Genomic DNA, 23,835 nt, shown 5'->3' with positions numbered 1-23,835 from the left:
AGGAGGCTGAGGAAGAAAGGGAAAGGGGGGGGAGGGGACAATTTGGCCATTTTTCACCTAACAGCCTGGCTGCTATACGGTTCCATTTATGAGGACCTTGTGAAATTGCTAACCTGTTTTTCTTTGAATGCCTATGCTTTAGAAATCAAAGGGATATATATGAAGTTACAACATTTTAAGAAACCGGACCCTGCATTTTTTAAGACAAAGAATATTAAAAGAAAATAGTCTACTTAATACAGGACTTGAGATCGATTGCAGCTCTGTGTCTTTTGATTCTAAAACACAACGGTCGCTTTAACGCCCTACTGGACTCTGAAACTCGTTATCACAAATGCGATCTTCCTCCAGAACACCCGTTCCTTATGGCACAGCAAAGGCATGATGGCGTAAGGCAGTAACGAAACACAAATGTCTAAAAGTATGCAGACTTTGAAAAATGCAACTGAAATTGCAACGGTTGGGATCTGAATGAGACAGAAGCCAGGGCTCAAGACACGGGGGTGGGGAGGGGAGGTGGGCTTTATTCAGTCCACCTGGGTAGGGGCCTTGATTACCTAAAGCCGAAGTGGATCACTCTGTTTTACTGACTTCTTGAGCTTGGTGAATCTGGCCCAATGCTTCCACAGGTTTCTCAACTATTACAGCTAATTATCTGTTCCAGACACTGGACTCATTATCCACTGCTGCTGAAAGCAGGTCTGGAATCATCATTAAGTGCAACCGTTTCTTTTGACATTTTCTGTGCTGGTCTTTCCGCACCTGTAAGAGGGTCCCCGGGCAAGGCCCCGGCAGGTCTGCCTGAGGTTCTTCGTCAGCTGCAGGTCTAAATGCTTGAAACCTTCAATAATCTGTGATCTCACACTTCATGAGGACATGATATTCTGTGTGGTTTCTAAAACGTGAGCATTTAACAATTACCTAATACGCGAATACTTTGTTAGCCTTTATGTATCTGAAGCATAGCTTTGAAACACATAAAGGAAAAACTGAGAGAACTGAAAGAAAATACTGAAAATCTATTAACGCAAGGAAAGCGCCAAGACCGCTTTCTCAGAAAACAACAGGTCCAGTCGAGAAGTGAACTAAAGCGTATCGATGATGTGAACAAATGCATGATTTTGATCTCATTCATGACTTTGTACTCAACCAACAAAACAGCCATTATTTTTAAAGACACAGAACATTTACAAATGAGCAATTTACATGGGAAGCACATGGCTTTGAGTCACATTTCTAATGCCTTTGATACTCTAAATTTCTGATCCCACTTTGTTATCACACATTGCTTCGCAGAAATGTTACTTGTAGATGTGTTTTACCTCCTCTGACCACTTTATCATCTTTGCTTCCCCCACAAGGTTAAGGGCTTTATACGCAGGGCTTTACATGAAACGGGCGCTCATTTATAAAATGGTCTTCCTGACACGGGTCCCTTTTAACAATGTATCAATAGGAGCTTATGCTAAGCCATTCCATGTTATTTGTCTTCCAATAATGTGTTACAGGAAGAGTTTGTCAGAATCTCTCAAATGTTATTAGACTGGAGGTCGTTTAAATAGCAAGAGATCTAAGTTCTTATTCCACATTAGAACTGAAGGTGACCCAATGTCATCCTCTGCTGACCATGAAGCCAGTGCTTCAAGACGCCTCACAGGTTTTACAGGGAATATACGGGTCGTCTCAGGGCAGACAAGAGGCGGGAGACTCCCTGACTGGGACACCTGAGGGCCGGCCCCATGACTGGTTATGGTTTAGCCTGTGGAGCTAGGGCATGGGTCCTCCTACAGGGACAGGTCACAGGAGGGCCTCAGCTCATTTACATTTCTTCTTTTACCGATGTCTGTGTTTGTGCTGGCCACTTCCTCTTTCCCATATTTGACCTTAACTCTGCCTGTAGTAAACTTCCATAGAACCACAAGGTAATAGGTTTAAAAAGTAGGAGGCAGGGCAGGCTGCTGTGGGGGGCATGCAGGGGGCAGGAGGTATTCGTGGTTCAATAAGTTTGGGAAACCCTGCCAGTAACACATTCCATGGTGAAGACCTACCATTTGGGGCAGTGTGGGAAAGGCTTTGCGGAAAAAAAAACTTACTAACTTTGCCTAAATCCCAAACCTATTTGACCATGAAGCCCTCTGCCCCTCCTTTTTTTGACCAAGATCAATCATTGTAATTCCACAAAACTGAGGACACATTGTCTGGAAAATTCCCTAATGCTGAATGCCAGGAAGGGAAACTAGTTCCTCATTCCAAAGCTCATCACCTCATGAGAAAACAAGTGCATTTCTCTTCCAGTCGATGTCCTTTTTCTCTCTCAGTGGTTGGGGGACTCCCCAGCCCCTCCATCGGCTGTAATCAAGGATCTACGGTGAGGAAGTCTTCTTTCGGTTCCCATGCTCCCCACCTCCCACGGTGTCTAGTCTCCACACCAGCTTAAGGTATGCAAACTTCTAGGTGATATTTTTTAAATTATTTAAGCTGTGGTAAAATACATACAATGTACAATTTACTGTCTTAACCATTTCTGAGTGCAGTTCAGGAGTATTAAGCACATTCACACTGTCATGCAACCAAACTCTGGACCCCTTTAATAGGAGAAGTTTTTTTTTTTAACAGCAGAGATGTGCCCAATACTTGGAATCAAATCTGTACATCTCTCTGAATGCCATAATTCTGTGCTCCATTTTTGTAACTGCTGTATTTAATTATTCCAACAGTTTTCACCTTTGATTATACATGAAACCATTTTCTTCCATGACTCCACAACGTCAAAAAACAATCAGGGGATTTTGCAACAGAAGAAACTGGAGCAAAGCATCTAACGGCTTTTGAAAAGATTCCACACCATGCTCAGCCCCTGTGCTCTGGGCCTGTGCCAGGAATTATACTGATGGTTATATTATTAGCAACGTCTAGCTCAATACAGCGACTTATTTATTCACAATGTGAATCATTTATGCTGCAGCCACTGATTATTCTTCTATTAGCTGCCTTCCGCCCTAAGAAAGGCACTTAGAAGGCCCCGGGAACACAGTGGCAAGGTCACTCATAGGACATGTGAAGGGACATAGAGTGATGATTTCTCCCCAGGCATGTCTGCCCCACATTGGTTATGATTGGTTAAGATTTAGGGGTAATAAGCCACCATACCCCAGTCCCGCAAAGGCATTAACTTCAAGACGACACCCTATTGAGGTGATGGAGAAGCAGCTACTAACCAGGATGGGTTCAATGTGAAGTTGTCCCACAGCTGCTCATAAAAAGGCAGTACAAGTCCTCAGATAGGGAAGCAAGGAACTATAGTGATGCTTACCCTCTGGAGAAGAGCCCGCCCACACAGTAGGGCCACAAGTCACCATGACCGCAGTGGTTAGTCCCAGCAAATATAGGGGGAAAACATACCATTTGTGATCTTTGGCATCTCCACTGAAAGCACCCCACTTTCCTGTCTCCCCACCTGGCAGTCTACGGAGCTGGGCGTCTGAGAGCAAGAACAGTCAAGAGGAGGACACCCTGAGCTCCCCGGCGCCCAGTGCCCGCCGTGGGCCATCGAGTGGGCCTCCTTCTTCCTTGGGCAGCTCTGCGCTGTGCCTCTCCAGCAGCTGCTCCCCCCGAAAACTGTCATCAAAGAGCGCTGGCAGGTGAAGCCCTGCCTAGGAGGGCACCGAGAGTCGAGCAGGGGAACGTTAGGGATATCCGAATGGGTGCGTACGCACACATTCTTCTGGGTAGCACTTCAAAAAGGCAGCCCCGAAGCTGTCTCTCTCTCACACACACTTGTCATGTCAACAGAAAAAAAATCATGCACTCCAGTTCCTCTAAGGTCAACAAACTATGCAAAATGGGTTCCGATTTTTTTAAAGTTTCCGTAAATGGACACTACTTAATCAAGTATTACTAATTAAAGTCAGAAGAATTAAAAAAAGAAAGAAGATTCCTTCTGTTTACACCCCCAGACTTGGGTCTCTCTAGGATTCTCTGGCTTTCCCAGCTCATTTGGATTACGTGGCACCAGTGACATATGCTGGCTTGCTTCCCTAGTGAGGTGGGCAACAGACTAGTAGATTATTGTTTCATACTGATGCACTATATATATATATATTTTTGTACACTTTCCCAGACAGTTTGGCGGTTCACTTATATACCCCAAACAATTTCAGAACAATTTAATTTTTAGAAAATATTTGTTTATTGAACTTATGGTGGAGAGATTGGTTAATAAAATTTCAGAATACTTTAGAGGTGTCTAGCATGGTTTTTCTTTGAGGAGATGGGTTCTTTAATAACATGCAACTTACATGTATTTTTTAAAGATTTTTACTTTTATATTTATTTATTTATTTTTATTTATTGATAGAGGGGAAGAGAGGGAGAAAGAGGGGGAAAGAAACATCAATGTGTGGTTGCCTCTCACACGCCCCCTACTGGGGGCCTGGCCCACAACCCAGGCACGTGCTCTACTTGGGAATTGAACTAGTGACTCTTTGGTTTGCAGGCTGGCACTCAATCCACTGAGCCACACTACCCAGGGCAGCAAGGTACATTTAAAATAAAGAATTGTTTTAGAAATACAGGGTTACTTTTCCCTCCAGGGGTGTTGGAAAGAGAAAGCTCGGGGTACCTTGAACTGCCTGAGACGAGGATGTGTTAAGGGAAGCCCAGGGCGACCACTAAGATAGAGAAGGCCATTGGATTACCTTTTTTTGTTGTTGTTTTAATTAGTTCTAGAAGACTAAAGAGGTTCCTCTCAGCCCAGCTGCTGTTTTTGTGAAAGGGTAAAATGAGCCTCAAGATGGGGACCGAACAGCACAGGGTTACCCCTCCCAGACACTAGGGACAAGGCCATTACAGTGCCCAGTCTGCACAGTTACTAACGGGGGTGGGGAAGGGCGGGACACATGACTCCCAGAGGAGGAAATTAGCTCATTCATTCTTCCAGCAAACATTTGAGCTTCTTTTATATGTCTGGCTTTTTCTAGAGTATACAGCAACAAACAAAACATTCAGAGATCCCGGCTCTCAGGGAGTTTATACTTGAGTGGGCACCTATTTTCAAAGCGGTCCCTCAGGCATGCAACACACTAACTTTGAATCAACAAGTGATTTTCAGAAGATATTCCGTGCGCAATTTATATGGTCACAGCAGTTGAAGACCAACAAAAGTATTTCCTCCCACACTACATCATGGCTTCAGAAACAAACAAAACCAGATCAGTCGTGGTAATTGAGAATGTTGTGTACACAGGAATACAGATCAGCAATCACCAAAGAACTAAACAGAATTCTGGACTCCGGCCGCAGTGGGCAGGCTGGGTGAGGCCCTCTCCTGGTGGAACCCTCGCTCCTCGGGCAAAAACAGGACCAGACAATCCCGAGACCTGTCCCACCATCCCTTCCCGTACTTTCTGTAGCCTATTACACAGCAAACAGAGTATCAATGGGTCTCTCAAGGGAGAAATTTTTTATTTTATTCTGGGAAAACATAACGATGTACCATAGCTATCTGACCTAACAATATGTTGTTTCTTTCTTTGTAGATAGAACTATGCATCTTGCTGATAAGCAGACACGTCTATAAACTCATTTACAGGGAAGATAATCATTTATTTAAAAAATGATTACTACTTTAAAAAAAAAAGTGTTCAAGTGACTGAATCTGTCATGTATGTACAGTGAGTCTGTGGCCCAGTGACCATGATGTTCTTGGGCTCTGTGCACTTTGGCCCCTTCTTCCATAAAAATAGTTAAAAATTGTATTTTATGACTGCACTGGTATAAAGAAAAATATAATCCAGGCTAGGTCCATTATGATATATTCACTATTATTATATTCGTTTTACAATTAAAACATTTTCGTGGCCACTAAAAGCATCCCAGACCCCGGACACTGCGCCTAATGGTAAGTCAACTCTGAACCACAGACTCTCAGTGTTCACGCTACGCAGCACTGCAGCCATGAGTTCGGCAAAAGGTCTCCTGGGACTTTCTAGCCCATAATGACGATCTGCAGTAAGCAAAACATTGTTTTACCAGTTAACCAAACACCAGTGAACTCTGAACTCTGACACAAGCAAAGTCATCTTTACACCATTAAAATGCCATTTGTCTTTGTAATAACTCTGAGTACTTCAAGAAGAATAATGCAGTGTATCAAATATTTATGATTCCAGTAAAGCATTATTATTTTACTAGTTGAAGGCAACAAAGCTCTAACCCACTGTAACACTTAGGCTTTTCATTTTGTTTTTATTTTACTGTTCGTTTAAACAAAAAGACCTGTATGTGAAACTGAAAATACAAACTCATGAGTAACAAGTGATAACACTACACCTACTCAACTGAGTTCCTTCATCTATTCCTGTCCTCCTAGTAAGCATTCAATATATAACTGAGCACTGTTAATTCAACATTCCAGGTCTTGACAAATAGCTTATCATGTGGTCAGAGTACAAAAAATTAAAGTATTTCGAAAAGAAACTAAAATAAGTGCCTAGACTTAAAAAAGCAGGGGGACGGGGGTATATTCTCTTCCTTCCATTGCCTTTCATCATTCTTTGTGGCTTTTCAAACACTACCACCACAAAATTGAATTGAGATTTTAAATCTTGAAGAAAATGAAGAAGTTAAAAGAGGAGAAGAAGAACTTTTCTGGCCAATGAGAAGCATTTAAAATACTACTTAAAAACAGACTAACTAGAAGGCCCACAGGAAGAAATGGCCCCGAATTGGGTCACGCTATCGTTTCCGCTTCCAGGTTCCATTTTTGTTCTTCATGTGTGTCTTTTGAAGTAGGCCTCTTCTTTCATAATGCATTCTGTAGTTAGAATATTTGTTATTCTTTTACAAACTAGTTTTAAAAAACTGAGTCTACAGTATACTTATATTTACAAAAATACCTAACAAACCTAAACTTTGAATATATTAACTTTTTAATGTGGTTTATACTCAATGGCAAAAAATAAAAACGGCTTACTTTTACAGCTGAAGGAAGCCTTTCCAGTGTGGTCACCCAGATACTTCTAATATCCGTCTTCACCTGTAGTGGAAACACAAAAAATAAATTGCTAAAAGTAAAAACTTAAGCATTACTTTTCCTTATGGTTGAGAAGTAGGGCTCACTTTAAGTAGCAAATGGAAGATTGGAATCAAAAAGGCCAAAATTTTCCAAGGAAAATGCCACGTCTATGTTATTAGTCCATAATAGACATAATGCAATAATCATAACAATTAGTAATTAAAAACAAAAATAACAGGATATGGTATTAGAAAGAACAGAATATGGTATTTGACTTTCTCCTTCCCTTGACATACTCAGAAAGTTCAAAAGAGACTTGAACTTTCAATAACACTCAAATAACTACGTCCACTGACTTGCCAGAAGAATTTATTCTACCTGGAGGAACAAAACCCCGAGGAGTGGAAGGAAAATGGACTATTTCACTCAGTCGCAACCATAGTATCCCCGCTTCCCAAACACAAGTCCAAGGGAACAACCTTCTATGGCCATGGCTACTCAATGCCTGAGTGCTTCTCTGTGGTTGTATCCCATAATTCCTTGCATCTTACATCTTTGCAAAGTAGCTGGGTAGGGGGATAAATGTTCATGATGGTGATGCTCCTATCTGGTAAAATTTGGGATTCCTGTTTTTCTGGTCATTATTTTTAAAAGGAAGGAACCACAGCTATTTTAATGTTTTTTGTTTGTTTGTTTGGTTGGTTGGTTTTTTTTAGGCTTTTAAAGGGGAAAAAACACAAATGTGCCTAGAAATTTATCAGCTGGGTATCTTCATGAAAAATTTTACTCAAAAATATTCCAGGTGCTGAAGAATAAATCAAAATAAAAAGTTAAGAGTGAAAAGGTGGTCATATGGCGATAGCGCTGGTGGGGAGCATTGAAAGCAAGGAAAGGAGGAATGAAGTAGGCTAGTTACTCTAACTGTAGTCCCAACAGAGTGTGAACTTGTAAACTTTTTGAAAAAACCTAATTAAAAACTTGACTATCCTAACTAGCCCCATCTAAGTCTGAAATCCTGGATAGTGTTATTAAAACCAGAGGCACAAGTTGGGGTAGACAATAAAAGGCAGTTGGCTGCCTTTGTATATGGGGAATAAAGAATGGAGTTTCATTTGTAACACTACTTTTTTTATTGTCATTTGAGAGAGTAAAGAAATGAACTAAATATCTAAACTCAGTAAAGTTGAAAAACAATAATAACTAAAATCTGGAAAATGCAGAAATAAAAATGAAAGCAGTGATTTTGTATTCAGGTATTTAAAAAGCAGTTGCTGGTTAATTACACAATGAAATACCCTGCAGACAGATTTCAGGCAAATCTAGTCATAAAACCTAACACAAAACCAGAATTGTTAGAGGAATATATTACAGATATGGAAGAGATTAAAAAATTAAAAGTGCTACATAAAAATATCCTTATGAGTAAATTTGGACATCTCATTGGAGTCTTCTAAGGTGGTATTTAATTATTAAAACTGAACCAAAAATATAAAAACTTAAAAACTAATGAATGTGGTTTACTTCAAGAATTAGGTTGTCACCAACTATATAAAGAACTTTCAGGATCTGAATGACTGAGGCTTCCAGTTTGTTTGATAAAGTTATCCCAAGCCTGATAACCAAACGGGTGAGCCATGATAAGACACAAAGAAAGAAAAAAAATGTAAGAGGACTGTTTGACTTAATTAAGACAGAAGAGTACTAAATAAAGTGCTCAGGAAACTCAATTTTAGTATAGTAAAACAGTCATACAACAATGTAGATTGGGCTTATTCTAGAAACATTCTATAAGTAGACCTATTATGCTCTAGCAATAGGTCACGAGAGAGCAACACGTACTCATATTTTCCAGGATGCCAAAATGACACGGGATAAACTCAGTACCGATATCTGACAACCTCTCGGCAACCTAGAAATAGATAACTTACCATGATTTTTTTAAAAAAGGTTTACAACCAACAGACATTTTTTATTAAAAAGTCAGGACAAAATAAAAGATGCTCACAATGCAATAGTGAGCGGAAACAAACAAACTAAATTACCCCCATCTGCAGGTGACAAGTTTGAATACCTAGAAAACTCAAGAGAAATCTCTAAAAAATACCCAACTGGAAATAGTAAAGATGCCGTGAGATGGTCTGAGAAAACAACATGGAAAAGCAACGTTTTTTGTCCAGTGGCAGCAACGTCCAGTCACAAACAAATGAAAATGGAGACAATCTAGAAGTAGATCATAGTTAACAAAATTATGCTTATAGAGAAGGATTTATATAGAAAACATTTAAGGAAATTTTTAGGACACTGCTTTCCTCGTGAGACACGATGAAAAGTACAAATGCACCTCCCCCAAACGGGGAAGGGAAGCATCATATCGCCAAGAAATTCAATACGAGGTAAACCAATACATTTATATTTGGGGGCTGTACAAAGTGAACTACCATTATAGGAATAAGAGAACAGTAAGAGAGCTTTTACAATCAGTGATGCTTATTTATAGGTGAATAGTTGAGGACCCTAGAGGCTGCTCTATAAATTCAGGCTAGGATTAAAAAAAAATTGATTATCCTGCCTGAAGTGCAAAATCCACTAACACATTATACTTAGGACATTAAATAAAAATAGAACTTTATGTTAAGAAACCCACTTTGAAGGTTGGGGCTAGGTTATAAATATCCATTGATGTTATATTTGTGAGAAGAAGATGCTGGCTGCCCCTCACTGACTCGTGGCAAAACCGGTCACGTTTTATTGCTTTTGGCCACAGAACAATGCGAAACTTATAGTCTGGAGTGTAGGCAAGGTAATGTTTAAAATAAGTTATATAGGCAAAACACAACTAGTGTGCTTTTGAGAATAAAAATAGATGAAATGTCAGGGTTGGTTCTGTAAAAAGGAGACACAAATCCCATATGCCACCATGTTCTGTTAACGACACCATCTAAAATAAGCTTATTCTTAATTTGAGATGACGGAGTGCAGAGAGAGACTAACAGCTTTGTGTCCCTGACAGTAACTATGGGGTCAATTCGAGTTATTCCAAAATGAATGTTAACAGAAAGTACACACAGAAGAGACCAAAATAAAAGGCTTGTTAGCTTTGGAGGACCACCGTACCCAGGAACAGAACAAACACAGCTTTTAACGGCCTGAATTAGGTGATGTTTAGACAAAGAATGATTTAAAAGTCATGTCTGATTTTTAAAAACCCACTTCTGATGATAAGAACTATGAAAAAAAACCAAAGTATAACTATCTTACCTAAAATGTCAATTATCTGAAATGCAGGAGCCCTGAAGATTTGTTTATAAGCCCACAGGCTTTGTTATCTTTATTTCTGGGGTAAAACACACGAAATTCATAGAAGAAACCAAGCAAGGGTAGAAATGCACACAAGGAGTTATGAGAAATCACAGGAGCTCGTAATCACAGGCCAGCAGAAGCTACAATATAGTTAATAGTAATACTGCCAAGGCGCAGCAAATCTCTTGAGTGTTCCCTCCATATGGATCTAAAAGAGACAGGTAGACAAAAACAAAGTATTTTTGAAGGGATACGGAATTTGATCATATTAACGCAAAAGGAATCTGTGTTTGGACTGGAGTCCTGCTTCTGCCCCACACCTGCCACCCTGGGTGCCACCTCATTGTGATTGGGGAGTGCTAGGTAACTTACGGCTCTAGGTCCACTGTGCCATAGAAACCACATTCTGGCTCCCACCTATCCTTCGTTAAGATGCCTCATTTCCTTCCTGGACTGTAAGCCATTAGCAATAGCTAGTGTGATGCAAACCTTCTTAAACTGACTGCTGAACGCAGGCAGAGTAACAGCATCTGCTGTTTTAGAAGGCCCCGTGTCCATCCACCTTCCTTCTGGCAACGAGCGTTTTCTTCAGCCTCTCCCCACTCCTATCCACTCACTTTGAATGGCATTAATTAGGCTAAGCCATTCATTGTGTTTCACCCCTCTAATTACTTTGATTGGTTCATGGATAGGCACATGGCTCAAGCCAGACCAATCGGGGCCAATGAGACCTAATTTGGGGTATTTTATTTAAACTACTGGAGAAACACACCCTTTCTTGTTCCTCCTAGACACCAATAAGAGAGGACTTAGAGGCCAGAGCTGCCGCAGGCCGCCTGCAAGTACGTGGGGCCTGAAATGAGCCAACACGGAGAAATCTCACACTAATATATTGTATGCTGTTGAGCCAAAAACTAGACATACAAACTCCAATATGACTTGCTTTTGTCCATTCGGTATTATGCGTGTGAGAGTCCTCCATATTGCTTTGCTAACTAGGTAGTGCAATTGTTTGCACGAATGGACAGTACTTCATCGCATACTCTGTGATATGAGTGTTTATATGCTCCACTGTTGAACTTTTAGACCATTTCCATTTTCCCCCCATTACAAGCAATGTTGCATGTTGCCCTGATATCAGGTTTCTGCCTTGTATTTACCTGAATGGGAATTGCTGATTTGTTCATCATATACACGTTAAACTTTATTAGGCTATGCGAACTTTTTTCAAAAGTAATTGCACCAATTTAAAAATCCACCCACAGAATATGAGAGTTCATTTTGCTCCATATTTTGGCCAACCTGATACTATAAATTTTTTGCCAAAATCCCATTGTCTAAATTCCTATAGCTTTATAACAATGTATGAGGTCTGTCCAAAAGGTGTTCAGCCATGTATTATGAAAAATAGTGACATTTGTTGAAGAAGATACAAGATACAAGAAACATTGTACCTAGGACAATGATGCTTTAGTCCTTTTCAAAGTAGGCACCTTGGGATCTCACAGAGTTCTCCCAATCACCATTAGCTGCCCCCTTGCATTTTCCTGAATCTCATCCACGGTCTGAAATCTCTTCCCTTTCAAAAGTGATTGGGAAAAGCCAAATCTGGGCTGTAGTGGGGCTGAGTCACCTGGATGATTTGATGTTTCGCCAAAAAACTCTGCACAAGACATGATGTAAGAGCAGGCATATTGTCATGCTGAAGCTGCCAATGGCTAGTGGCCCATAGCTGCATGAATCATCCATGGAGGGATGTTCAAGCTTCACACAAAATTTGATGCAGGTTTGTGGCTCTACTCGCTCAGTCATTTTGAATGAGATGGCCACACAGTACTCATGCTCACTCAACAGCGTCTACCATCCCCACTGACTAATACAGTGAAGTTATCCCTGTTCACAGTCCACTCTCCTTGGCTGCCAGGTTACATCAATGTCATGCAAACCATTCTTGTTATATTAGCAATGGCTCAACCTTTTCTGGACAGACCTCATAAAATCACAGCTCTAAGTCCGCCTACCTGCTTCTTCTTCTGGATTCTTTCGGCTATTCCTAGATCTTTGTTCTATAACAATTTTAGAATCAGCCTAAGATCTACCAAAAGCATGTTGGAATTTGGTTGGGACTACACTGGATCTACATTTGAAAGAATTCACATGTTTATAATAATGAAATTATCTATGAATATATGTTATCCCCTTTCCATTTTTAGGTCTTTAAAAGTATCTTTCAATAAAATTAGTTTTTCCATTTTCTATATAAAAGTCTCACAGATCTTTCATTAGATATATTTCTAAGAACCTTAATTTTGTTATTACTGGAGAAGATACCTTTTAAAAAGCTACCCTGGTTTTTCTAGAGAGGCTGTTAACTTAAAAATATTATATTTGGAAATATAAAGAAAAGTTGCAAAAAACAAGAGCGTAAAGAATACTCTCTTATCCTAGTTATTTCTTGCCAAAAAGTTTACTGATTTTTGTTAGTCCTTTCCTAGAACCATGGTGCTGGGATGCTATAAATATGCATAACTGTTCCAATATAAACAAGAAAACCCACCAAATTCACAAGAAACTGGTTGAGCAAGCTGGGGTGGAGGGACAGAATTTAAGTTATCAAACATATTAGAATAAGAATGTCAAACAATCACAAGATTTTCCCATTTATACAGGTGATTACTTAAATATCTCAGACTCGAAATTTATTTATTAATTCAATGAGTATTTAGGACCTATTATGTAGGGACACACATTTATTCTCATAGAGGCCTCCAATCACAGACACTCTACAGCTTTTCTTGCAAAGTAAAGTCAATTTCTATTTGCAATTTGGTATTTCTAATTCACCAGTTTGTGCTGCAAAAGAAAAACAGTAGGTCTCAACCACTTAAAAAAAACAAGCCCTAAAATTTGAAAGTAGAGACTATGGAGAAGTGGTACAAATCTTTCAATAGCTAGTATTCATTGGTCTCCTATCCAGTAAAAATACTAGTTTTAGCCATAATTTGATTAAATTACATAGTGAATGCCTGATATGGGCCAGGCACTATGCCAGGCACGGGGTTACAGAGTGAGTAAATCATGGTGTCTCTGAGAAATGCATCTCATGTTACAAAATGAATGGATGTGTTCTTGGAAAAACTACATACACCAGCAATTTTTAATAAGTTGAATTTTTTTCATTGGCATTTTAATAGATATACTGGGGAAAATCTGTCAAAGTGAAGGTTCTACCCACTGAATCCTGATGTTGTCTAGGGTTTGCACATTCCATCAGGCACTGATTGAATGCCGCACACAAACAAAATTTATGACATGAGTTGAATTTTTAAGACAAGTTCAGTTCTTAGTTTGTATCAGTTCCTGGGTTCCACAGGTCCGCAGACCAGTACTAGGTAGAATTGACAGAAGTCCTTTACACCTTTTTAAGACATGTTAGGCCAACCCTGGATGCTTCCCAAATGTGGGCTGTATTTCACAGTGAATTGGCTGCAGACTTTTAAACAGTGAAACCCGAAGCAGCTAGACAACACAGATACCGCACCCCAGATGTTGCAGGTCTAGACCTCAGAATCTGCCGTTTCCTCTTTATTTTTTTAAGAGGAAAAAAATAAAGCCTCTTTTTTAAGAGGCTACCAGTTGGCATAATTACTTGACAAAGTATTGTTAATTCTAATACTTAGAGATACTGGAAGTTCCAGTAGGTGACCCCCTCCTTATTTTTCCCTGTATGCCCCTTTCTTTTTTGCTCTTAAAAATAAACATAAAAGCAAAGTGGGCTTTGTAATAAGAAAAGCTGGCCAAATAGAACTGGGAATTTCAACACCTTTTTTCTTTGTATTTTTCAATGTTGGAGATGCCTGGGCAAAAAAGTGAAGGAGAGAGTGTTTTTTTTAAATGAATGATGTACATTCAAGTGCTGTTAAAGGCACTGGAATTACAAGAAAACCCAAGCTGCTGCCCAAGACAGCAGGCTCTGAAGGAAGGTGGGCAGACCAGTGAACAGATGCAAGCTGGGTTACAAGTGCTATAACACCGTTATCAACACCTTCGTAACTCTCTTCCCTATCACTCAAGCCACCTGTGCCACTGCCAAAGCGCCTGGAACGCATCCAACATCAGAGCACCAAACAATGTACCCAGCATGGGTAGGGAGGACCCAGGAGTGACTAGGACAGAGTACTTCCCCTTAGGGAACCTGTGGCCATGGGACAGGATGGGAGTTGGGGGGTGTCACAGAGTTAGCTAGCAACAATGCCCAGAGGCAGCTTCATTGGTACAGTGTGTACTTGAAAGCATAAAAAGAACACAATTCTTCCCTGGCTGGTGTAGCTCGTGGATTGAGCACCAGCCTGTGAACTAAAACATTTGATTCCCCATCGGGGCGCATGCCTAGTTTGTGGGCCAGGTTCCCACTTGGAGTGTGCAAGGTAACTAATCAGTGCTTCTCTTTCTGCCTTCATTCCCCTCCTTCTAAAATAAGTAAATAAATATAATAGTTTTTTTAAAAAAGAACACAACTTTTATGTTCTTGAAATTGGGGGCTTAATATTGAAATTGAGGGCTTAGTAACACACCAGTGGGGGAATGTTCTGGGTAAAGCAAGACTTTCCAAAGATCCTCAAGTCCAGATATAAATAAGGATAAGAAGGTAAGTATGAAAATTAAGGTTTTTAGCAAATTCTGTACTTAATAAATTGGAAGAAGCCACAGAAATGGACAGATATCTCTAAGCAGAAAAATTTTATAAGCAGCACCGTTTCTAGATTGGAGTCCGAAAGCATCTTTCAACCTGGATTAATAATATTAAGCAATTAAGATGTGTTAGCAAGCAGCAAAAGTGTACAATGTTCATTAGTGAAGTGAAACTCCGTAAAATGAACACAACTCAGGTGGCTGTCGTTTTTGAAGATGGAATGTCTCGTAAATACAACAGACTTCAGTAAAGGGAAACGGAAGATGCCGTGTTTCTTTTGCCAGTTTTGTAATAATCCAACGTTTCAGGAGATAGCTTTAGAAATCTCAGCTTGTGATTGCCTGTTTACCTAATGGTTAAAGTACTGATTTTTTAAAACCAGGTTTCTAAAAAAACACTAAAAAAACCAGGCTTCTGTAAAAAACACTACTTTTATTCAGGCAACATATGGAAAAAACTGTTACATGACTTTAGAATGTTATATTTAGAAAGGTAATTTCCTTTCACTGAAGGACTTTTTTTTTTCCTTCAACCTTTCCACATCAGTCAAGAAAAACAGGCTTTGACATATCAGTTTTTAAGAAAAGAACTACTGACTCAATCACAGAGTTCTTATTTAACATCCATCTTGAGGCTATTTCGATGAGCTTTCAGGTTCAGGGGGTGGGAAAGAAAACATAAATACAGAGTGCAGACTTCCAATAAAACATTTTACAGTTCTCAGGGAACAGTGATTTATTCATCTGCACGTTCCCCCCCATCACAGCAACTGCTACTTCCTGGAAATCTTTGGTTTTGCTAATGTGCTCTGCTTTTACTTCTGAAAAGAGGGGAAACACTAAAATTGAATTATGTCACCCACGAGGAAAATAGGAGGGTGATAACTGAGGGAGGCAAAGAAGCCTTGTCGTTTTGAATCTGTCCTTGGGAAAATGATTTTTCTTCTTATTAAATGTGTCATTAGCACGTGTGGTTGTGCATGCACATTTATTTTTCTGATGTCAAAGGTTCCAACTCAATGGGAATGCCATTTAAAAAAGTAGTTCAGGGAGCCCGAACTTAACAGATCATCTTTTCTGCATCTCCTGCCACAAAATTAGAATGGCGCTCGGCCATCTCAATGTTTGGCAAGCACAGATGTTTAGCATCTGTGTCCCCCATCAGCCCACATGTGGCCCCACTTCTTCTGGGCACGACTGGCGTGCCCAATGCTCAGCACATGGCGGCTGTTCATAAATAATTATTCTACGAATAACTGCGTGCAATGTGCTCACTGGATAGGTATCTAAGAGGAGTTTTAAATGGGATAGTTCAGATGATATATAAATGTTGACAGGATGGATCTTCCAGAGAAGGGTTTGAAAATCCTGGAATAAGAAAAATCATCAAAAGCACCCCTGAAAGAGACAGGAGGACTTGGACCCAGGATCCAGGACTTGGACCCTGGGACCCAGGACCCAGGACCCAGGACCCAGGACTGAGGACCCAGGACCTGGCGTAAAGTAAGGCCGGGGCACTTTCACTGTTTCGACAAGGGGCAGGCAGATGATGGTGAATAGATCTGATGGCAGGTAGGGGCTGGTGTGCTCCTGGGTGGTTCTGTTTTCTCTGGGAACTCATCGACAAGATCATCTTCTGAAGGTGGTGGGCAAGACTGTGTGGTGGGGAAGATTAGGAAAGGCTAGAATTGAGTCATCTGGTAGAGGCAGGCACGGGCTGACTCAAGAAAAATAGTACACCTGTAAATATCACACTCTGTGTCATCACCTACCAGGTGACAGCTCCTTAGGTGGGACATAGGCCTGGGCCTGCCCTCAGCAGAGAGCAGGGAGGACAGGTGAGTGGCTGATGTCAGAGAAAAGCCTTGGTTTTAGAACCAGGAGACTTGGGTTGGAGCTGGACTTCTGCTAGAAATGAGTTACCGACTTGGAGGAATCACTTCCTCTCTTTAGGCCTTAGGTTTCGCCATTTGTAAAATGACAGCATTTCTTAAGAATCTCCAACGTCTGTCCCCTCTAGCTCTGAAAGGGTTAAGTCATTCTAAAATACCCAGTAAATTAGTTTAATGGCAGCACAATGCATACAGACTAAACACTTAGCATTGGACAGGAACAACTTTTATTGACTTAGTCCATAGCTTCATTACTTTCTGACATGGATTATATCACAACCTCCCCTCCAGTCTACCTCTAATCCTACTTCCATCCTGTCACCTGCACGACAAACATGACAGATATGATCATGTGACTACTTTGCCTCAGTCCTTCCAAAGGTCCCACCCTCATTGCTGTCTGCATGAACCCAAACTCCTCAGCCCAGCCCAGAAACCCTTTGTCAGTGGTTCCTTTACTGAAATACCAACTTGCAAAATTGTATTTTTTAAGAGAAGCACTTTCCCTATGAAAGCGTAAACGAAATAAGGGTATTCTAACCCCCTAAACATACCTGTCGCAGAGATTTGGTCCGAGCACTTCTCAGCAGCAACAGTGAGAATTTGGTGGCTGAGCTGAAACACACTAACGTGAATTCCTTTCACTTTTCAAGGGGAGTACAATATAGGTTAAAGCCTTCTCAAAAGGAATGGGCTTTCCAGAGGAAGTGAAGAAAGAATATAAATAACATCACCCCATTCATTAAAAGAATGGTATTCAATGATGTTTACACAAGTGGTTCTCACTCTTTAAACTTAAGTCTAAATATATTTTAAAAGCGCTATGTAAAGTAGTAATTTACTGAAGCCAAACCACAAAGAAATCTCAAGAATGTATCCAGGTTATATAATTCTGTCCCCTGCTACATAAAGAGAATTTTAATAGTTTCTATTTTGGCCATCTATTGACTAATTGCTACTTAGGAGAATTTTTGTGAAATGATTTGAAAAATTAAGTTTCAGTCCAATTAAGTTTCCAGGTAAGAGATAGAAATGTAAGCCCCTAACCAAATGTACCCCACTTTTATGCTCAGGGTACCTAGCTGGTGGCCTCCACCTGGTCACTTGACCTCTCCATCTTCTCCCTCCTGTGACTAAGAATTTTCTTGTCCTCTCAATACCCTTTATTTGCCTCCATGTTAGGAATCCTACTGTAGCTGTGGTGGCCCTCGGCAGAGGAGAGGGAGGGGCAATGGCAAGAAAGGTTCACGCAAGGGTCAATGAGTGTTAAGATAAAGGGGAGACTGCTTTGGGCTGAGGAGGTGTTCCAGAACCTTCTGCGTAAGCAGGGTGGGAGGGGCGATCAAGGGCGAGTTGGGAGAGAGAAGGAAAGACTTGCAGAATGAGTGGAAGAGCACAAGCAGGCAGACAAGACTGAGTTGTTTCAAGGAACCAAGAGAGGTGACTTAGTTGCAGCTGGAGTCTGGGTGGAAAACAGCAATAATACATTCTACCTAAATACTAAAGAAGTGTTGAATCTTGGAAAAGGAAAACCCTAAGCCATCCAAGAAGATCATCTGTCAAGATCATCATCGTCAAGAACGATACTTTCTTAAGGTCTGAAATAACGGCCATAGATACTCACGATCTTTCCATGGAAAAAAGATCAAGAACAGGAAAGTTCTCAGATTATTAAACAAATTGGTTCCAAACCAGGAAAGTCAATGGACTAAATAATAGAATTTATATGGCTAAAGACTCATTCAGTGGGCTTCAAAATTTAAGCCAAGAAAATCTCCAGTATATACAGCAAATAAACAAAGAAGGAAAAGACGAAAGACAGGGAAAATCAATTCCAAAAGATCCCCAATTCATCTACCGGAGTCCTAGGTAAAGAGAGTAAATATTAGTAAGGAGGAAATGTCCTGAACTAGTGGAGACTTCAGGCCAATTAAGTTCCCCCCTCCCCCAAAAAAAGGATTAATAAAAAAAGACCATTGGTAAAATAGTAGAACTAAGGATAGAGCAAAAATCCCTACAAGCTCCGAAGAGGTCAACAGAGGGAGACAGGCACGTATGTGCACACACACACACAATCACCTAAGTGTAAGAGTCAGCCCAGCACCACACTCACTGCCTGCTCTGGTCTGCAGATATCAGAGAAGCAGTGCCTTCCAAGTTGAGGAACCATCGCTTCGAATCCAATAGAGTGTGAAGGTGAAAGCAGACATTTCAAACATGTGGTGACAGAGCTCACCATCCGTGCACACGCCTTATACACAAAGAGTTACTGCAAGGGACTGGTCTGCTAAGTGAAAACAGGAATTTAAGGAAGAAAACAATGTGGAATGAAAAGACTGTGGAGGCCGAAGATAAAGCAAAAGTAGAGGAGTGTGTCTAAGGAAATGAAACCATTGGGAAAATCTCCTTAAAGTAGCAAAATCCAGTGACCCAGGATAAAATTTCTTTCTCTATGGATTTAATTCTATCACACGGCTTCACAGTGAATAATATTGGCAGAATGGCTTTTGATTTTTAGAAACAGCCTTTAGATCAAACAAACATTTATAGTTACTCGGTAACAGTAAGTACAACAAAAGGATTAAGGCACAATACTGTAAGAACTACAGTCTAACACACAGGCAGGTCATAGGTAGGGGCCAGGGTTCCTGAGACCTCGGGGGTTCCCAGATGTGGGACTTTCAGTGCTAAGACTGGGAAAGTCCTGGGGAAACCAGGACCGGTCACAGGGAGAAGAGGCGGATGAAGGGTGCCAGGGTCCTCACTGTGCAGAGCAGAGGTCCCCCAGAGGCTTCAGGGGAGAAGCCAGGTGGTGACAATCCACAGGAGCACAGCGACTGTCAGTGCTGGCTCCACTTGAGGAACAAGGCTTTATTTCTGATTTCACCCCCTTCCAAACAGTTCAGAGTTTAAAACAACACATCCGCGTAGAGTCGAGTCAGTCAACTCTTCTTTGTGAGGTGTCACACATCCAACAGAGAGAAGGTTTCAAAATGAGAAACACCTAGGGCTCCAGACATAGGAAGCTAACAAACGTTGACTAGGCGAGGGGTTTTTAATCTCAGCTCTGAGTTGAAAGCAAGAGTATCAACAACGTCAAGGGCAGGAAGGTCTGTTCCCTGTGTCTAGGGGCAATGTCGGTCCTCTTGTGACGGATGGATGGTCACAGGAAAGGACAGGCGGAAGTCCTCGGTGAACCCAACACAGGGCAACTGAGCCAAGTTAATCACATGCATGCCGTTCAGTGCCACACCGGGGAAAGCAGAGTCGCCCTGGTCCCTCCACGTGACAGCTGCTCACAGACACACCGCTTCCTCTCTGTTTGTGTGACTATACACACTACAAATTGTCTATTATATAATATGTATGGCATATAATGCATTGTACACAATACAACATATAACTGTATTTAATAAGTAGTATGCATAGTAACTAATGTGTCTATATTGTGTAATACATGCTCTATATAATATAAAATATAATATATAACAAATAGACCATACAATGTGTGTAACATTACATACATGCTATAATATGTAATGTGTGATATTACATACATGCTACACATCACACTAACATTTTTTAAAGAGTAATAAACACCACACCATGATCTGGCTGTTTAATGCTGACATCTTTGCTCCTATAAAAATTTTAAATAGGGCTTCTTTTTATGAGCATTAACACTTTGAAGTTCAATCAACGACCTTGAAGAGGGATTCATATTTATAGATACATGGTCTTGAACATTTTTTTGACTTTCAAGAGAACTCCAATCTCAGGTGCGCTGATCCATAGTTATTTGCACAGGAAGCCATTAACTTATCTACAAGTGATAACACAACCGTGAAAGATCATAATTGTTTCATTCCCTCCAACTTAAGAATGCCCCCTGCTAACAGCCAAGAGAGATAATATTATTTTCCATGTAAAATAGGAAGACCCATAGTCTTGTCTTCTGTAAATCACTAACTACCGAGCACATGACCCACATCCACTGTGAGTGCTGTACAGAGTGAGCCACTAGGGCCCTTGTGCATTTCACCACTGGACGGGTCGCCTGCCAAATTGCTGGGCACCTATCACGTTTCCCTACTTTATGATGCACTTGACATTTTAAAAACATACCTGCTTCAGGATGTAGCTTCTAATTAACATGAGCATTTAAAGTGGCTAAGTTTACTTATGTGCCCCGTAAAGCTGTTAAATCAATCGCGCATCTTAAAAACCTCAAGTCTAGAAACCAAGCAAATCCAAAAATAGTACATTCATAACTCATTGGAAATGGATACGATAATGACTAACATGTTTGAACCCATGAAAGGAATTTTTTTAAATGTAGCTCCAGATAAGCTGAGAGGTTGGTCCAACAAGTAAAGACAGCTGAGGTTAGAAACATTAAAAAGGACAAAATTAGACCTACACAGACACGTTCCCAATTCTTTTGAACTACAAATTGCCTATAGTTGATCCACAAATTCCAAAAGAAAAATCAACAGAACTGTGATGCCTGTCCATAGCTTTTCTATTTTTTTAAATTTTAATTACAAGACTCCTAAAATTCCTATTCGAGTGCTTCAGGGCACTGAAAACATTTCAATGCCATTTACTAAAGGCGAAATTTGCCTTACCTAAGTCTCCACAACTCCCCCAAACAGAATTTTTAAGAAGGAATGAGAGCTACAATTGACTTGCTCTCCAGGAAACTAATTGAAGTGTATTGGGGTAAACTTAGCAAAATAATGTCGAATAATCACGTGGGACTCAACCTATTCTGTTACAAGCCCTTTCTGGGAAGGAGCCCTACCTGGTCCCCAGTGACAAGCTCTGCTGAATATTCAAATTACACAAGATTGAGAAGGAATTAATTTTCCAGAAGAGTCACTGCACTTCTTTAAAACTTGGGTCATTTTATGTTTCTGCATCAAAAAAACTCTTTTTCTCTCCAAACTCTTCTTGGAAGGATAACATCCTAAGAATTCCTACCCACCCTACCCCGGAGTCAGTTACAAACCACAGAACTTGCAACTCTCAGGCAAAGATGCTGGTGTTTGGAATAATCCAAAAGCACAAAAATGGTGACACGCCTCTAAGAATTCACTGTATTCGCTACAAAATAAGGGTTTATTGTTCAAGTGCTTCATTACTTCACGACTTTAATGGGTTTCTCCCAGAATTAGGCTTAAGAGTTTAGAACTGAGAGTTAAATTTTCCCATATGTCTGAAATTAAGCCATTTGACGGAGTCAGGGAGGGGTTGATTTATTCTTTCAGTTAAAATATTTAAAATGCTTATTTCTATTCACTTTATTAAAAAGGAAAGCTTTATCGCAGAGCTAAGTTTCAGGCCTCTGTGCATTTTTCCGGTTAGCCTTGAATGTGGTTCAAGTACAGAAGTCGGCATGGCAACAGATAACTTACTCAGGGCACACCCGGTGCCTTTTGAGCCTCCCATCCTTTTTCTGTCCAACCATTTAAAATGCCATCGATGCCATCAAGGTTTTCTAGATGACCTGAGGCCTAGTACACTTGAGTCCTTCCCTACAATATCATTTTCACGTTTATTATTCTCTACCTCTCTCGTGGTCACTTGATCCCACACTTCGCTTTCATTTAAAAGGCATGTCTACCTTTCCTCCTAAACCAAACCAAAACCCAGTCTGATGGGCAGGCAGTCTCTCCTCTCCCCTGCCCCCTAGTTACTCCTGGCCCTCCGCAAAGAAAGGATGCCCCACACAGTGGCCAGCACAGAGGAGGTCCTCACGAGCTTTTCTCAGTGGGTGAGTACATGTCATGGCCACGGTAAGCACTCAGCACAGTCCTGTTCTCGGAAGGGAGAAATAACAAGATCCGATTCTTAGTAGAGAGCTGGACACTGAGGCTGCTCCTAGCCACGCCTACCTGAGTCAAATGTGATGCTGTCACCAATTCCCAAGGACATCTCGTATGGTTTTCTTTCACTATAACCTTAACTTGAACTTGCACGTTGCTGCTGTTGGAAGTTCAGGCTGCTTCTTATTTCATCTTTACAAAAACTTAAAATTAATGATACACAAATATCATTTAAAGAATGAGGAAACGTGTATTTATGGTCCATGTAATGGACACAATAAAAGTGACGGTCGCACCTTCCAAACCCTGACTACCTCCATTCCCTTGCTCCCTCAAAACCTCCTTTCCCTCCTACTGCATCAGATCCTGCCTGGCTCCCCCACTAACCACGCTTTCAACAGTAGCCTTCACCGCCTTCCATTCTTGAGCTTTGCAACTGCCCGGGAAAAGACCAACACTGGGTTAGTGCCCACCTCTGCACTTTAACATATACAGATCTCTGACACTGGACATTGGAAACACACACACACACACACACACACACACACACACACACAGTGTCACCATAAACCCATGCCTGCCAGCCTCAGCTGGGCTCTTCCACCATCTTTTGACATTATTTTTTAATTCAGTATGAACTGAACACCTACGATGTGCCAGGGACGGTGCTGGGATAAGCTGCCCCTGCCTTTATCCCCAGGTCACCATATTTACTTTGTCCAACAAAGCTTCTAACTCACCCCCGTCCCCTGTTCTCGGAAGACAGCCCACTCCGCTGAGGAAAACGAGCCCATCAGGAACTATTCCCTGAGCTGTGCACCTACAATCTGCCTCTGGCTTTGCTCTTCTTTACCATCTTCCTACAAAGCACAGGGGGGAGGACAGTTGGACCTGAGGCAGGACACCTCGTCGCCAGTGTTCTCATGGTCATGGTACATCGTGTGCTCCCATCCACCCAGGCCCTCCCTCTCCTCTGGCTCTGCCTGTACACACAGTGGCATCTCAGCCTCGCTGTCATGCCTTGTACCCCCTTCTCCCCTCGCTGTTATCATCTTTCTTGCTTGTCCACATGTTTTTAGTGTCCCCGTTTGTGACCCTTTACCTCCTC

General features: G+C 41.0%; 1 protein-coding gene across 3 annotated transcripts in view; it reads right to left on the bottom strand.

Moving 5' to 3' along the window:
• Nucleotides 1-23,835, bottom strand: part of PLEKHG1 (pleckstrin homology and RhoGEF domain containing G1) — a 204,039-nt gene that overhangs the window by 145,238 nt on the left and 34,966 nt on the right. For 2 of the 3 annotated variants that reach the window (XM_037049168.1, XM_037049084.1), the window contains exon 2: nt 6,974-7,036. The exons of the other annotated variant lie outside the window; for it this stretch is intronic. The gene's annotated coding sequence lies outside the window, so the exon portion shown is untranslated. The remainder of the gene's footprint in view (nt 1-6,973; nt 7,037-23,835) is intronic. 3 annotated transcript variants of the gene reach the window in all.

This window comes from Sturnira hondurensis, unplaced genomic scaffold (assembly GCF_014824575.4).
Source record: "Sturnira hondurensis isolate 20B ecotype Veracruz unplaced genomic scaffold, ASM1482457v3 Scaffold0000167, whole genome shotgun sequence".
NCBI lineage: Eukaryota > Metazoa > Chordata > Mammalia > Chiroptera > Phyllostomidae > Sturnira > Sturnira hondurensis.
Note: the sequence above shows the minus strand (reverse complement) of the source record. Positions and strands in the feature narration are given on the sequence as shown.